At 51.3% G+C, this 13139-nt stretch overlaps 1 long non-coding RNA gene across 1 annotated transcript; it reads left to right on the plus strand.

The window, feature by feature from the left end:
- Window positions 1–2639: 2639 nt before the first annotated feature.
- Window positions 2640–12844, plus strand: LOC121497545. The gene is made up of 3 exons (XR_005989499.1): window positions 2640–5571; window positions 11019–11196; window positions 12208–12844. It is a non-coding gene; the product is annotated as an uncharacterized LOC121497545 (long non-coding RNA).
- Window positions 12845–13139: the final 295 nt, after the last annotated feature.

The raw sequence follows: 13139 nt of genomic DNA on the forward strand, positions 1-13139 counted from the left end.
GCTGAGATCTTTTCTAGACTTTTCTATCACCTCGGTCAAAAAAGGGACTTTGTTCTTAAAACCCACGCATCCTGTTTCCTGTCCCAAGCCACCTGCCCACCAGAGCCCGTGGGCGTTGAGGATACTTGACGTCGTAACTCCAAAAATTCTGTAGCACTTTAGACAGATTGAAGGGAGGCTGTGTCCTCAGGCATTCAGCTTCTTTTCCTTTTTCCTTTTGGGGGGAAGGGATGAAGATCATTTTCTCTGAGTTGCAAAAAGTAATTAGTCCAGGTCAGTCCTAGGAAATCACACGTGTCCGGCACAGCCAGACTGGATCCTCCTGCTGGTCGTGAGCCAGTCAGGACTTACTGCAGCCCTGCTGGGTCTGAGCGTTCTGCTGGGCCAGGGAAGGAGTAGGACTTCCCAGTTCTTTGTCATCCCGGGTGGCACGGGCTGCTTCCTAGTCCAAACCACCAGCACCCGCTGGTGCTGTCATCCTGGGATCTCGAAGTGGTACCTCTTGTAATGTGTACCTGTTGGAGCTTTGGTTCCTGCTGCTTCGGAAGAGATGCCCCTGTGTCACTGCCCCTTGGGTCTGAGGATGGTCCTGTTACCTGCGGGGGGACGGAAGGGCAGGAGTGGCACTGGCCGCCTCCCCTCTGTGCACCCATGATGTGGCTCCTGATTTGCAGCAGCTCCACAGGGGGTCCCTATGCATCTGTACCCTCACATTTGCTGCATAAGCCAGCAGCAGATTGTGGGGTATGAGGCTGCACTATTACTTCCCACGTGGTCCTGCCTTTGTGCCAGTGGTGTAGACCATGGCTGCTGAAGCTTCCCGAGGACCAGGGATGACGGTGTGGATGTCAGTGGTGTTAACTATGGCACAGGTGGCGGGGACGGTCCAGGAAGTCTGCCCGTGGAGTCACTGCTAGGAGTGAGTCGTGCCCTCACTTCCTAATTGTGGGTGCTTGACTTGCCTTCCAGGGAGTCCTCACCAGGCCGCCTGATCTAAAACTTCATCCCCTCCTCTAAGATTTTGGGCCTCCTGTCCTTGCTCTCTCCTTGTTAGTGCATAAACCTCCACTGATGCACCACACGTGTTGTCATGTGCTTCTTTTACAGCGTGTCCCCTCCACTGGAGCGGGAGCTCAGGGCCGGGACTTTGTCTCCCTAGTTCACTCACTGTCTACGCAGCCCAGACGGTGCCTGGCACGAAGCGGGATTTAAATTATTACGTGACAGATGAGCATGGTGGCTCGTGCTTCTTGAACAGGTACCGTGTCCCAGCTGTGGTGCTGGGTGCCTTGCCCACGTGGTCTCTTTGTCCCCCCTGTTCTGACTCCACTCTGGGCACCATTTCTGTTCTAGACATCTATAGCCAGTCCCCCCAGCTCACACATGCAGGCCCCTCGCTGCTGCTTTGCAGGGTAACCAGGGCCTTGCTGACCAAGCGAGCAGCTTGTTTGCAGCCTTCACGTTACTGATCCTTTCACCTTGGTGTGACTTGGTCTGAATCCCTTCTGCCTCCCGGAATCCTCCTCCACCCAGCGGATAGTGCCCACCCGGGTTTCCCAGACATTTCCGTCTCTGTGTCCGCCGTGAGCACCTGCTTTAAGGCCTGTCCTCAAAAGCTGGTGTGCCCCTGCTTGTGTCTCCTCGCTCCACGTGTGCTCCCCAGCCATCTCGCCCCTGTAAGCCTGGTCCCCTGCTGCCTGGGCCTTCCAGCCCGTCGCACACTCACTGTGTCCTAAACCTGGCTTTCTCCGTGAGCTGCTTACACTTGAACCCAGTTGGCCACCACGGCGAGGTCTGCAGTTCACCGTGACTCCCGGGTTCAAGCCCTCTGGACATCATCCAGACCACGGTGGTGTGGGCCTCCTAACTCTGCCCTCTGCCACCCCGTCCCCCCACAGCTGTCCCAGAGCTCTCTCCCCAGTGACCAGGACGCTGATGACTCATGTGTTTCCCCTCCCACCTCCACGAGGGCTGCTAGCTGGTCCTGCAGGCACCCCTGACCCACAGTGAAGGTCTGTTCCTAAGACTAATCAGGGCAGAAGCCTCTGGAAGGAGATAGAAATAGGGAAGAATTCATCGTTTGAAAATAGCTATGGCCTAATGTATATTACTAGAAAAAAATATGCAAGAAAATATTCAGGGGATGGGGGTATGAGGTCACTGGGTGACGGGGCATTAAGAAGGGCACGCAATGTGATGAGCACTGGGTGTGATGTCAGACTGATGAGTCACTGATCTCTACCTCTGAAACCAATAATACATTTTATGTTAATTAATTGAATTTTTTAAAAAATTATTTTTTAAGATTTTATTTATTTACTCATGAGAGACACACACAGAGAGAAAGAGAGGCAGAGACACAGGCAGAGGGAGAAGCAGGCTCCATGCAGGGAGCCCAACGTGGGACTCGATCCCAGGGCTCCAGGATCACGCCCTGGGTCGAAGGCAGGCGCTAAACTGCTGAGCCACCCAGCGATCCAAAAAAAAAAAGAAAAAAAGGTTTTATTTATTTGAGAAAGAGACCGTGAGCTGGTGGGGAGAGGCAGAGAGAAAACCAGAAGCAGACTACCCGTTGAGCAGGGAGCCCGATTCTGGGCTCCATCCCAGGACCCCGGGATCATGACCTAAGCCAAAGTCAGACTCTTAACCAACTGAGCCACCCCAGGTGCCCCTAAAAAAATTTTTTTCTTAAAGCAAAAAATATTCACAAGACAAAAAGGAGATCTTAAAACAGAAAAGAAATTACACAAGTCGGGTCAAAGAGAACTCCCGGAAGGGAGCTCAGGTGAGGAGGAGGGGCAGGTGCCGGTTGTGACCCCCACACACTACAGGACAACGCCAGCAGGGGGCAGCCCCGAGGGCTGGCGGCGGGGCCACACCAGCTTTCAAGGCTCTAAAATGTACAAAATGCTGAAGGAAGAAGAGAAATCACCCATTTCCCACAACCCAGAAATAACCACTCTTATTTCCTCCTGGCCTTTAAGTGTATGTGTTGGAGGTGACCCCGGGCACGCTGTCCCCGGACATTATGTCGAAAGCATATCCTAACGCTCTGCAAACCTTTGTGCACTTTTAGTTTAATCACTGTCTAATGGCTCTCGATGTTGCTGCCTGTATTTATTCCCTGATGGTGTTATTTTTGTTTTGTTAAGAGAAGACCTAGGAGGTCGTCATTAGACTGGACTGTAGGCAGAGGCAGGGGTGTCAGAACTGAAAGAGACTCGGGTCTGATCCCAGGTCAGTGCTGCATGGGGCTGGGAGACAGTGTGGACAGGGGATGGAGGGGCCGAGGGACTGCAGGGACGGGGCATGGAGGGACCGTGGGGTCATAGGGCCCAAGGGACAGCAGGGACAGAGATCTAGGGGCCGTGAGGTCATAGGGGCCAAAGGACAGCAGGGACAGGGAATGGAGGGGCCAAGGGGTCATAGGGGCTGGGGGACGGCAGGGACAGGCATGGAGGGACCACGAGGGTCATAGGGCCCGAGGGACAGTGGGGACGGGCATGGAGGGGCCATGGGGTCATAGGGACTGAGGGACAGTGGGGACGGGCATGGAGGAGCCATGGGGTCATAGGACCCAAGGGACATTAGGGACGGGCATACAGGGGCCGTGGGGTCTTAGGACAGCAGGGCTGGGAGACAGTGGGGACGAGGGCCACAGGATGGCAGGGATGGGGACTGCTGGGCCTGAGTGGGCCTGCATGCTTGGAGGTGCTGAGTGCTGCAAAGAAAGGAAAGGTAGGAAGACCGGTGGACAGGATAGGTTTTCTCAGAGAGGGTGAGACCCTCGAGTTTCAGCCTCAGATAGGGCCGAGTTGGAGGAGAAAGTTGAAGCCCAGAGAGATGAAGGCTCATTGGTAGAGCCGGCCTCTGCGGCAGGTAGGGAGGGAGGGGAAGTAGGGCCCAAAGCCCCCCAGGAGGGCGGCCAGGGAGACGCCAGGATACAGAGATGCATATGAGAAGGAAGACAGGTTTCTGGCACAACCCACATGCATCTCATTTAATGTCAGGCAGGCGTGGGGTTGGTGGAACACGTATGTTAACGTTAACCTACATTTGGGGTCTTTACTGACTTTTTAAAACTGCTTTCCTGAGTCAGCAGGGGTGAGGAGGACGCCAGGCCCCACGTAGGGGGTGATGTGATGTAGGGGGAGACGCAGCCCAAGTGAGGCCCAGCTGTCGCGGGAAAGACTGTGCGTGATGGAGGCCCATCACAGAGCCCTCCCAGATTCTTCGTTCCTCTGACATCCCTGAGAAGAGCCGTCGGGGAGGCTCACGGTCTGAGCCACCCGCCTCTGGTACACGCTCAATTCCTCCTCCTGCCCCGTCTCTGAAAGGCTGACGTGACCCTCAGGTCGGACCTGCAGTGTGAGAGCCCTTGGCACAGGGCAATGCAGCAGGGCATTGGCTGAGGCTCGTCGTCCTGCCTTTCTAGCCCACGGTCAGCTGCTCGGGCTCAGGTGTGGAGCAAGCGCAAAGGTAGGTTTCCTCAAGGTGGGGTGAGTGGAGCTAAGGATTATTCAGTACAATGTCTAGTGTATGTGTACACCCCAAACCTAAGTCAATACCCCACACCTGCCTGGCCTCAGAGAGAGGGCCCCCCCATGCCCGGCTCTGCACACAGTGGTTAAGGGCCTGGCACACGCCTCCAAGCTCATTCCTTCATCTGCACAATGAGGCAATAACCTGCCTACAATGGAGTTTCCACATGTAACCCATTTAGCACTCGCCAGGCACACGAAGAACAGGAAACGTCAGTAGTCCTCCAAGGCTGGAGAGTCCACGTGAGCTCCTGGAGTGACCCATCCTTCATGGCCTCAGAGCCTTCACACCTCTTTCAGATTTCCTGCATCTCTTCCCCGTCTCCGCTTTGCACTTTCCAGCACCAACCACGTAGCCTGCCATGTGTAGGAGCTGTGTGTGCCCTGGTTGAGCTGCCGACATGCAGCCCTGGGGTATTTCTTGCTCAAAAACCCCAGAAGCACTGCACCCAGTGCCTGGCCCGTGTCACATCTTCAAGGAATTGTTTGTGGATTTGAAAGAAGCTTATACGACGTAACACTCGTGCATCTTATTTGATTTTCAACGGGTTTTTATGATAATTAGTAATCATCTTCCTTTGGTGAAAAAGAATTCAAATGATGCAAATAAAAATCCTGTCCCCAGCCTGTTCACTGACCTGAAGTAACTGCTGTTGGGGGCTTTCCAACCAGAGGCAGACACAGAGGGCTTCAGGTTACCTAATAGGATCCTGTCATACTTACTCTTGTGCAAGCTTCCTAACATACCAGCGCACCCCAGACGGCGTTTCTCATTAGTCCTTGCAGCCCTGCATCTCGAGAACGTCTTCCCACTGCCTCATTCACATGGTCCATAATCTGTCGACAGACGTTCGGGAGGTTCCTAAGGTCTTGAGAATCCTTGTCGTAAACAGCAGCACGGTCAACACGTATCTCTCTGTCCTTCTGAATGCAACTAGAGGACAAATTCCTAGACGTGGATCAAAGGCGACGTAAATGTGTGTCACTGGCCATAGCCCGCGTACAGAGCATACCGCGCGTTCCAACATAAGTAAGTAGAGATTTATTGCAGGGTGTGGGCTGGCGCACAGCACTGTTGCAATAGCTCAGAGACAAGTTCTGGTAGATTCTTGAGGAATCACGTCCAGAGCCGTGCTGCAGATCTGGGCCTGGAAAGGAAGTGCTGCCTTTCTCGGCAGGCGAGTCTCTGCTCGCTGGCTTGCTGCCCCTCGCCTTCCAGCTCCAGAGGCGTGCCGTGTTGGCTGCGGTCGGGACAGGGAAACTGTCAGAGGCCTCCTTGGAAAACAGTCGATGACAAAGCTTACAACAACTATGAATTATTTCTCAGAATCCACAGGTGGGGACCCTGAGTGGCTCAGTCACATAAGCATCTGACCCTTGGTTTGTGCTCAGGTTGTGATCCCAGGGTCATGAGATGCAGCCCCCTGCCCGGCTCCAAGCTCAGTGGGGAGTCTGCTTAGAATTCTCTCTCTGCCTCTCCCTCTGCCCCTCCCCACCTCACCCCCTGGCTCACATGCACACTCTCTCTTTCTCTCTCTCAAGTGTAGAAAAAAAAAAATTCTACAGTTCACCCGAGTGGTTTTGCTGATGCTGGCTGAACTCAGCTGCTCACTGGGTTCACTCGTGTGTCTGGGGTCAGCGTCCAGGTCACTCCAGCTGGCTGGTGTGGGGTGGAGTTGGCTCTGCTCTACTGTGTGGCTCTTCCTCAGGCAAGCTCGGGCTCATTTTCATGACCGTGGCAGAGATCCAAGAGAGGAAAGAGGACTCAGTGCTTTTGCCATGTCTGCTCTGTTCGTGCAGACACCCCCGTCGCACTCGCCAAGGCAGGTCCCACGGCCAGGCGGCCGAGCGCAGCGTCGTCATAAGAGCCCACCACCCCGCCCGTGATACAGGCGGTTGATAGGGACCATCTGTAAAGTCAACCTCTTGCTTTGTCTTTTGTCCGTTGTTCTGTTCCTCTTGTTGATTTGTAAGAGTCCTTTTTATATTAAGTAGCATCACAAAATTCAGATAGTAAGAACAAGATGTGGGGAATATGTTTATAAGTGAAAGAAAAAAACGAAACAAGCGGCAACATTGCAGAAGTGATGTCTGAAAAACATTTCTCGAGATGCAGACACATGGAGGCTCGGCTCGCTGGGTGATTGGCTGGGCGGGGGGGGCACAGCTGGGATGAGAGGCAGCACCAGGAGCCTGGAAGCAACCTCCAGAGTTCTAGAGCTTTCGTCTGTGCAGCCCATATTTTCCCTGTTTTCTGAAAATCCACAATCACCAAAGATTCAGATGGACATGGAAGGCTGTGGTGCAAATTCCAGCTGGAGGTCTGTGCTCCCCCCTGGGTTCGGAGCCCCGGGTCTCACAGTCTTCCCTCCCCAGCTGACAGGAACTGCTCTATAAGTAGAGAAAAATGCTCCAAATGCAAAGAAAGAGGGACATCAGCACTGTTGGTGTGGACACTACATTCTCACAACCCCCACATCCCTGACCTGTCGCACATGCACGCACACGCTCTGGAAAAGGTCAGCGAAAACATTTTCATGCATCATGGCTCCTTCTCAGACCTTCCATTGTCCTCTATTCACACCCCATGGGTTGCCTACCCCAGTTAGGATAGAAACTCTCCAAGCAGAGCGAACCTAAGCCCCAAGTTACAGCGACATAAACACAAGCTAATTTCTCTCCTTAGGTAGAGCCTGGGCAAAACCAACGTCGTCTGAGTCGGGTCAGTCCAGACCCACAGCGTCAGTGACCCAGGTCCACCCTTCTGGTAGTTGTGGCATCCTGAGCAGGTGGCCCTTGTGTGGGGTCCAGGCCAGCCCACCAGCCTGTGAAGGAGACGAGGGTGAAGGGAGGTCATGTGCCCTTTCTTAAGGTGGCTTGTGTGACATTTCCATCCATGCCCTACTGGCCGCAGCTCAACCACATGAGCGCTAGAGGAGAACTGACGTTGGGGGGCTGTTAGGGTCTCTGCACTTGGCAATATTCCTTCTCCTAACTGGGACTGGGTAATGCCTGTCTTTCCTGCAAGACGGTGGAAGCCACGACGCCAACGCCCCCACCTGTCTCGTGCGTGCTGTGGCACGGTCCCTCCGCAAATACGTGTTCAGTGAGCAAACGGTATGGGCGAGTGCTAGACAAAGAATCTGTCTCCATGCTCAAGACTCAAGATTTTAAATCCGGGGGCACCTGGATGGCTCAGCGGTTGAGCATCTATCTGCCTTTGGCTCCGGGCATGCTCCCAGGGTCCTGGGATCGAGTCCCACCCACATCGGGCTCCCCATAGGGAACCTGCTTCTCCCTCTGCCTGTGTCTCTGCCTCTCTCTGGATCTCTTATGAATAAATAATAAAGTCTAAAAAAAAACCTCTAAAATCCAAAAAGAGAGCAAGCCTGGGGGCGCCTGGGAGGTGCATTCGGCTAAGCGGCCAAGTGGCCAACTCTTGATTTTGGCTCTGGTCATATGACCTCAGGTTCGTGGGATGGAGCCCCGCACTGGAGTCGACTGGAGACCCTCTCTTTCTCTCCCTCTGCCCCTCCTGCCCCATTCACATGGGTGCACTCTCTCTCAAAATAAATAAAATCTTTTTTTAAAAAAAAAGGCTTTATTTATTTATTCATGAAAGACACAGAGAGAGAGAGAGGCAGAGACACAGGCAGAGGGAGAAGCAGGCTTCTCACAGGAAGACTCGATCCCAGGACTGGAAGGTGGGGGAGTAAGGTTTGTGGAGATGATGGGGAAAGCTGTCTAAGCAGGATCCACAGCAAGGATGTGATAGAATGAGATCCGGGTTGCCAGATAAGATGCAGGTAAATTTGAATTTCAGATAAATGAGTTATCATTCAGTATATGTATGTCCCAAGGATGGCACAGACCACACTCATCCTAAAAATGGTATTTGTTGTTTGTGTGAAATTCAGATTTAACTGGGCATCTGTGTTTTCACGCGCAGGGTCTGGCAACCCTCAATGAAATGCTAATTCATGTGTCAACTTGGCCTCTTTCTCTAAAGGGGGAAAACAATGTGCCCTTTAATTTGTTCTGTTGAACTCGATTTGTTAGCTGAACTCGGAAAAAAAAAACATGAAGTGAGCTGAATTTGGAGCCCAGCCTCTCGACCATTGCCGAAATAATCAACCACAAAATCTCAGAAGCTTAACAGAAGAAAGGTGTGTTTCTTGGTTATGGAAGGTTCTGACTTGGATGTTCTTGGCACCTGCCCCCCCCCCCGCCCCTCCCCTAAGCAGTGGAGCCACCTCCTGGAGTCCTTGGCTTGTGGTCTCAAAGCCGGGAAGGGGCAACCCCACAGGTCACACGGCTCTCCCACGGGCAGGCTTGCGAATGGCCTCTTGGCAGCAGCAAAACCAGACAGGTGGCTCCACCCAGATGCACAGAGGCCCGGGAGAAGTCCCCTTCCTGCGTGCCCTGAACTCACCACCGCCCGGCCAGGAGCAAGTGGAAGGGACACAGGCTTGGGCACCCCAGGACACCGCTTACATCCCAGCCCTGCCTTCCTCTGTCCACGATACTGGGCACCACGGTCCTCGGTGGGCTCACTTGGAGAGAGCCCACAGGACCGACCCTGCCCGCCGCCTGAGTGACGGGCCAGTGCTATAGCATCGTTGCTTCGTTTGCAGCCTGTTCAAAGTGCCTCCGTGGCCTGCTGGGTGGTGGTGGTTTCCCAGTAATAACACAGTAGTATCAAAGATTTTCATATCTTAAATTCTTATTTTTTTTAAAGATTTCATTTATTTATTGGACAGAGACAGAGAGAGAGCGTGCACAAGCAGGGAGAGAGGGAGAGGGAGAAGCAGACTCCCCGCTGAGCAGGGAGCCCGACCCAGGACCCTGAGATCACGACCTGAGCCGAAGGCAGGTGCTTCACCAACTGAGCCACCCAGGTCCCCCCGTATCTTAAATCTTTAAATCTAAGAAACCATCCAATCGAGTTGAGGTTCAGTCAAGTTTGTGACTCAGCTGAGCTCACACAGCCATGTGTCTCAAAATACAGCCAGCGCCGTGCCCTCCAAGTAACCAGTGTCCACGCTGTCCCACCAGGGCGTTTCCACGTGAAGGAGTGAAGGGGACAGGCTGCATTTGCTGCTCTTTCCAGATAGTCAGGAGGGTCTGCTGCCTTGCCTCTCAGGTATCAGATTTGGGGGTGGCCTGGAATCCAGGCTCCTGCCCCAGGACATTCATGTTGCCTACAGATAAGCTGGTGGAAGAGCCTGGGAAACGTTCTTTTTCTCCCTGGCTTCAGCGTCCCCCTGACCGCCTGGCATGCCTGAGTCCCCCTCCACGCCCCCCCGCCCCCCACCCCCGGCATCTACAGCACCCCAGGGATAACGGCTAAACACACTGTTCCCATGTTAGTCTCCTGCAAAAGTGGGCTGCTGGTGACCACATTCTCCCCTTGCTTTGCCTTTTGGTACTTGCAGGGACCCAGCACAGAGGCCGAGATGGTGAAATGCAATCACCTGTACTGCTTGGGTTAATTTATCTAGACGAGAGCTTTCCTGAACGCAAGGCGGCACAAGCCCAGGAAGAGAGAAGCACCTGCCCGACAGGACTTCCCAGGACATCCCAGCCCTGTTGCCACAGCTTTGGCTGGTTTGTGACTGGGACTTCGCCCAGCTGCCAGTGTCCCAGAATGGGACAGGGGCTGAAAGAAAACATTTTCCCATACCTTAGGGACAAACAGTAACTTCCCCTGTCCTCTCAACCCCAAGATGAGGTGGTGTGCTTCACAGGCAGGTCATGTCCTTCAACATGGTTGACCCACAAAATATCTCAAACCTGTCCTTCTTGACGAGTTATGTTCAGTGACTAACAAGATTCCCTTCTCTAGTCTGGACACTTCCATGGGGCTATTGACAGTACAGATTACAGATTGTCCCCCCGGCCGACAGGCAAGGAGTATGTTCAGCGCTGTGTTATAAATGAAATGCCTACTTCTATATAAAGGCTCAAAAAGTTCCTTTGACCAAAGTAAGATGAGGTTTATGATTTAGAGCAAATATTTGTCAGGGTGTTGCCTGAGATAGACATCACCATCGCATCCTGTTTGCTCCGCCTTGCGGGAGGGAGGGGCGGGGAACCCCAAAGTGCGTGGTGCCCATCTCTGTGGTCTCATCTCCCAGGCCTCAAAACTGAGGCATTCCTAGAACCAAAGACTAGACCAAAGACTCACTATAGTTGACTTTTTATTTTTTTAATTTTTTTAAAGATTTTATTTATTTATTCATGTGAGACACACAGAGAGAGAGAGAGAGGCAGAGACACAGGCAGAGGGAGAAGCAAGCTCCCTGCGGGGAATCCAATGTAGAACTTGATCCCGGGACCCCAGGATCACGACCTGAGCTGAAGGCAGATGCTCAACCACTGAGCCACCCAGGTGGCCCATAGCTGACTTGAAAAAAAAAAAAAAAAGTTGAGGGCTGCTCACATGATAGCTCTTTTTTTTTTTTTTTCACATGATAGCTCTTAACAGAGGTCAGCAACTAAGTCCAGCTTCTCTCTGAAGTTGCTCACCGTTCTTCCTGATGGCCAGGTCCAGCTAGCCAACATACATCACCTCCCCTCCAATAAACAGGAAAAACAGAAGACGGAGAAGGCAGCTTTCGGGAAGGAAATCATTACTGCAGTCGAAAATAGCTGGGTGAGTTCACCCTTGTCACTGAGGGAGGAAGGAGGAGCCGCTCGAGAGAAGAGCTGCTCTCTGCATCATGAGCAAGAGCGTTTGAGAAGCTAAATACGGTGCTGGTTTGAAATCGGGTGTGTGCAAGCCTCAGCTTGAACCCAAGTTCAAAAATTAGACTTTTTAAAAAAATGAAATTACAAAAAAAAAAAAAATAACAGGGTAGCAAAAAGAATGATTTACATTTTTTAAAAACTGCTAACCCCAAACAGTATATGATTAAGTGTAGGAAAACACAGAAAGGAAGAAACGTCTAAAAATATGCTTCAGATGTTTATTAAAATAGAAATACGTACGTTTAAATAATACAAATAATATAAAAACATGACCACAAAAGGTGAAAGTTCCCTATTAGCCTTCTTCCCAGAAACAACCAGAGTTAATGGCTTAGCTTTCTAGATTTTTATATGTGTGCAACCAAATACATACCAGGGGAGAGTACTACAAAAAACACCCTCGTCCTTTAATATTTTATCTTATTTATTACTACTTTATTTTTGGAATTCACTTTCTTTTTTTTCCATGACGATTGGACATCCTTCCTTCCTTCCTAGTGCTTTTTAGACATGCTTATACTTTTTCGCTGCTATGTAGGATTCCCCTGAGTGGGTATGATAGCAAGTGAATATTTTAACCCACATTTTATTTAAAGCATCATAATCATACTGAAAGGCCATTGTAGGGGATCCGATGTGATCATCCTCTCATTATACAAATACACTGCTTTCACCTTTTCGTGTGGTTTTCCCTGCCTATGCCCGTCTGCACACACTTTTTTTTTGTTTTAATTGATGAAACTGATTTTTTTTTTTAAGTTGGCTCCACGGGAGCCAACTTTTGCGGGATTTGAACTCAACCTTGAGATCAAGGATCTCAAGGATCAAAGATCAAGGATCAAGGATGCTCTACCGACTGAGCCAGCCGAGCACCTCTCTGCACCCTGGTTTTAATCACTGAATCCCTCCTACCCAGGGCGAGGTCCTCCTGGGTCCTCAGGATGGTCTCCGAAGGGAACGACAAGACCAGCAAGCGCCAGGCCAAGATGTCACTCCTAAGACTCTCCGGTCGCTTGGTCAATCTAGGGCAGAGTGTAAATAGACCTCTTTGAACAAACTGTAAATATCTTCCTAAAAACCCAAAGGCTCCCGTTTCTGTGGGATACATTTTTCAAGGTGGGATCCTTCACGCCCTTCCTGGGTCTGACTTGGTTCGTGTGGGTTCGTGACAACGTTTAGCTGTGCGGGAATCTAACCTTGCTGCTTCTCCCAGCTTCTCTGGGGCCAGAAAGGAAGCAGGTGGTGATTTCCTGCCGACTCCCTGGGCCACTGCTGGCCCTCAAGATGCACCCCTCCTCTTTGACACTAAAAATAAAGACAGATTAAGGGCTATGATGAGGACAAAGTGGAGACGTTAAATTCCTGATAGACAATAAATCCTGTATTCTTCTGTGAGAATATTCTTTTGAAAGAATACTGTATTCTTTTAATATGTGCCTTACATTAAAAAATGAAATGGTTTGGGGCCCCTGGGGGCTCAGCGGTTGAGCATCTGCCTTGGGCTCAGGGTGTGACCCTGGGGTCCCGGGATCAAGTCCCGCATCGGGTTCCCCGCAGGGAGCCTGCTTCTCCCTCTGCCTGTGTCTCTGCCTCTCTCTGTGTGTGCCTCTCATGAATAAATAAATAAAATTCAAAAAAATTAATGCTTTACATATTTATAAACCTTGAAAACAGATATTAAATACTATTTTAGTAAAAAAAATAAAATAAATGCTATATCAGTATTTACTAAAGTGCTTATGAGGGGTTTAAAAATCTATATGCTATTTAAAAACTGAAACTCAAGTAATTAAGCTTCATACAAACCAAGATGAATTGCAGGAAGGGGCTGGAAACTCCAGGGGGGAA

The sequence above is a fragment of the Vulpes lagopus genome, chromosome 8 (genome assembly GCF_018345385.1).
Source record: "Vulpes lagopus strain Blue_001 chromosome 8, ASM1834538v1, whole genome shotgun sequence".
In the NCBI taxonomy this organism is placed as follows: domain Eukaryota; kingdom Metazoa; phylum Chordata; class Mammalia; order Carnivora; family Canidae; genus Vulpes; species Vulpes lagopus.